Here is a 4,667-nt window from a genome sequence, read left to right on the forward strand (position 1 = left end):
TGCACACACACACATAAAATAGACAAATGGATACGCCCTTCAGAAAAGTTTAAAGATAGCAGCCTCTGCCAATTCTAGGTAGGGACCCTGGTGCTACACGGAGTTTTAGGCCGCACTGACAAATTCCTTGCTACGTGGACAGAGCAAAGAAGGGCACTGACATTGACACAGACATGGGACTGGACCTCAAGTGCACACGTACCCCTATACACTGCGTATTGTTCCGCCAAGCAAATGGTCTAGTCATCCACGCAGTCAAAGACCAGGTACACATTTATACTCCTGAGTCGAGAGAGGCAATTGTGTGTAAATTTCTTGCGCACGGAAAATACCTCTGTACTCGTCCGTAAACCTATGACCTCAACGTCCCAAATGTTAACATTCTCCAAATACAACTATCTATGACCTCAATGTCCCAAATTTTAACATTCTCCAAATACAACTATCTATGACCTCAATGTCCCAAATGTTAACATTCTCCAAATACAACTATCTAACCAATTGAGCTACAGATGCCACACACACACACACACACACACACACACACACACACACACACACACACACACACACACACACACACACATACCCACACCCACCCACCCACCCACCCACATAACAACCCACCCATGCACGTAAGCACGCACGCACGCACGCACACACACACACACACACACACACACACACTAACACACACACAAACACACACACACACACACACACACACACACACACACACACACACACACACACACACATGCACACACACACACACACTAACACACACAGACACACACACAAGGAATGTACATGGACCAGTACTCAGCAAACCCAGCAACTGCCCCAAATGATGGGCATGGTCAGTTGTTTGGATGCCTACGGCAGCTGTGAGTGCACAGTCTCAGAAAACTAAAACTAATTTCCAGTTCCACATCTCAGTAGCTGTACTGAAGTGTCATCCACGCAGTCAAGACATACAAGACAAATTATTGGAGAAAAATTAACTTTAGGTAAACATTCAGAGAACTCAGGTTTGCATTGGTTTAGACCTTCTTCCATCCACACCACTTTAGACTTGGTCGTCACTCAGGGCATTTTTGTAACAACACACGTTGATGGCTCACATAGCACTGACATATTCGATGACAACGATGCAAACATATCTGATGAGACAGATGAATATTAATTGCCTTGATTTGAAAAGTTCACTGTATAATTATGGTATGCTGGTCAGCAGGTTTCAAGGTCATTTCAGTGACACTCGTAAATGGATTTCTACGATTCTTCGTGCTTTAAATTCAATATGAAAAATTAGGTACGAATATAAAACTGAATGTGACAATGAAAATAGGCAAGGCCACATCTTAACTTAGTTAAGCTTGTCACAGCCGAGAACCACCTAAATCAAGAGACCAAATACACCCCTGTACACATGTTGCAAACAACACAGACAAACACTACTCTCAATACACATTACTTTAATTCATTCAATAGATGCATTGTTTACTATTATACGCACATACAGTGATGTACTCACCTAATGATGTACATCCAGTCAATGATGGAATAAATGAGAGCAAGAGAAACGTGAGAAACAGTGTGAGACAACACAATACCAACACTCAACTGTCACACACTCACCTCTTCCTGTGATGTAAGAGAAAAGACACTAGTTAGTTAAACAGTCACTCTCGTGTCACACTACACTAACACACAAGACACATCGCCAATTCCTCTACTATCCTCATGCACTTACCAATTCATCACATTTCACAATAATTACTTGTTGTAATAAATTGAATTAAGATAAACAAAACACATTGATATCTATTAGTAAACATGCCAACTTCTCCACACCCTTAATTAACAATCTCATTTCTTACAAGTCACATTTGAAATGCAGCAACCCCCACATTCAATTAGTCAATACATCAACATTTGTTCCGAAAAACTGAATTCAAAACGACAAAACAGTAAAAGATATCCAACACGTGTACAAGACTGCACACACACACACACACACACACACACACACACACACACACACACACACACACACACACACACACACACACACACACACACACACACACACACACACAATACACAAATGGATATGCCCTTCAGAAAAGATCAAAGATAGCACCATCTGCCAATTCTAGGTAGGAACTCTGGTGCTACACGAACTTTTAGGCCACACTGACGAATCCCTTGATATGTGGCCCGAGCAAAGAAGGGCACTGACCTTCAAGCAGCCACAACACTGGACCTCATATGCACACGTACCCGTATATACTGCGTATTGTTCTGCCAAGACAACTGTCAAGTCCACCCCCCAGTCAAAGACAAGGACAACATTTATACTCCTGAGCCGAGAGAAGCAAATGTGTGTAAATTTGTTGCGCACGAAATTACGTCTGTACTCGTCTGCAAACCTATGACCTCAATGCCTTGAATGTTACCATTCTCCAAATGCAACTATCTAACAAACTGAACTACAGATGCCACACACACAAACACACACACACACACACACACACACACACACACACACACACACACACAAACACACACACACACAAACACACACACACACACACACACACACACACACACACACACAAAGACACAAACACACACACACACACATGTACACACCCACACACATGTACACACACACACACACACACACACACACACACACACACACATACATACACACACACACACACACACACACACACACACACACACACACACACACACACACACACACATACACACACACACACACACACACACACACACACACACACACACACAAGCATGCATGCACAAAATCATGAACACACACACACACACTAACACACATACACACACACATGCACACAAACACACACACAAGGGATGTACATGGACCAGTACTCAGAGTACCCAGCAACTGCCCCAAATGATGAGCATGTTCAGTTGTTTGCATGCCTACGGCAGCTGTGACTGCACAGTCTCAGAAAACTAAAACTAATTTCCAGTTCCACATCTCAGTAACTGTACTGAAGTGTGATCAATGCAGTCAAGATACACAAGACAGATTATTGGAGAAAAATAAACTTTAGGTGAACATTCAGAGAACTCAGGTTTGCATTGGTTTAGACCTTCTTCCATCCACACCACTTTAGACTTGGTCGTCACTCAGGGCATTGTTTGTAACAACACAGGTTGATGGCTCCCATAGCAACAACATATTCGATGACAACGATGCAAACATATCTGATGAGAAAGATGAATATTAATTGCCTTGATTTGAAAAATTCACTGCATAATTATGGTATGCTGGTCAGCAGGTTTCAAGGTCATTTCAGTGACACTCGTAAATGGATTTCTACGGTTCTTCGAGCTTAAAATTCAATATGAAAAATTACATACGAGTATAAGACTGAATGTGACAATGAGAATGGGCAAGGCCACATCTTAACTCAGTTAAGCTTGTCACAGCCGAAAACCACCTAAATCAAGAGACCAAATACACCCCTGTACACATGTTGCAATCAACATAGACAAACCCTACTCTCAATACACATTACTTTAATTCATTCAATAGATGCATTGTTTACTATTACACACACATACAGTGATGTACTCACATCCTGATGTTCATCCAGTCAATGATGGAATAAATGAGAGCAAGAGAAACATGAGAAACAGTGTGAGACAACACAACACCAACACTCAACTGCCACACACTCACCTCTTCCTGTGATATAAGAGAAAAGACACTAGTTAGTTAAACAGTCACTCTCATGTCACACTACACTAACACACAAGACACATCACCAATTCCTCTACTATCCTCATGCACTTACCAATTCATCACATTTCACAATAATTACTTGTTGTAATAACTTGAATTAAGATAAATAAACACATCGATATCTATTAGTTAAACATGCCAACTTCTCCACACCCTTAATTAACAATCACAATTTCTTACAAGCCACATTTGTAATGCAGCAACCACCACATTCAATTAGTCAATACATCAACACTTGTTCCGGAACACTGAATTTCAAAACAACGAAAGAGTAAAAAGATATCCAACACGTGTACAAGACTGCACACGCACACACACATGCGCACACACAGAGACACAGACATACACGCAAGCACACACACACAGACACAGAAACAGACACACACACACACACACACACACACACACACACACACACACACACACACACACACACACACACACACACTCACACTCACACTCAAACACACACACAAAATAGACAAATGAATATGCCCTTCAGAAAGGTTCAAAGATAGCACCATCTGCCAATTCTAGGTAGGGACCCTGGTGCTACACGGAGTTTTAGACCGCACTGACGAATTCCTTGATACATGGCCAGAGCAAAGAAGGGCACTGACCTTGATGCAGCCACGGGACTGGACCTCAAGTGCACACGTACCCGTATATACTGCGCATTGATCTGCCAAAGCAATGGTCTAGTTCACCCCCTACCCCCACTCAAAGACCAGGTACACCTTTATACTCCTGAGTCAAGAAAGGCAATTGTGTGTAAATTTCATGCGCAAGGAAATTATGTCTGTACTCGTCCACAAAACTATGACCTCAATGTCCCATAAGTTACCATTCTCCAAATGCA

Source organism: Corticium candelabrum, chromosome 2 (genome assembly GCF_963422355.1).
Source record: "Corticium candelabrum chromosome 2, ooCorCand1.1, whole genome shotgun sequence".
Lineage (NCBI taxonomy): Eukaryota > Metazoa > Porifera > Homoscleromorpha > Homosclerophorida > Plakinidae > Corticium > Corticium candelabrum.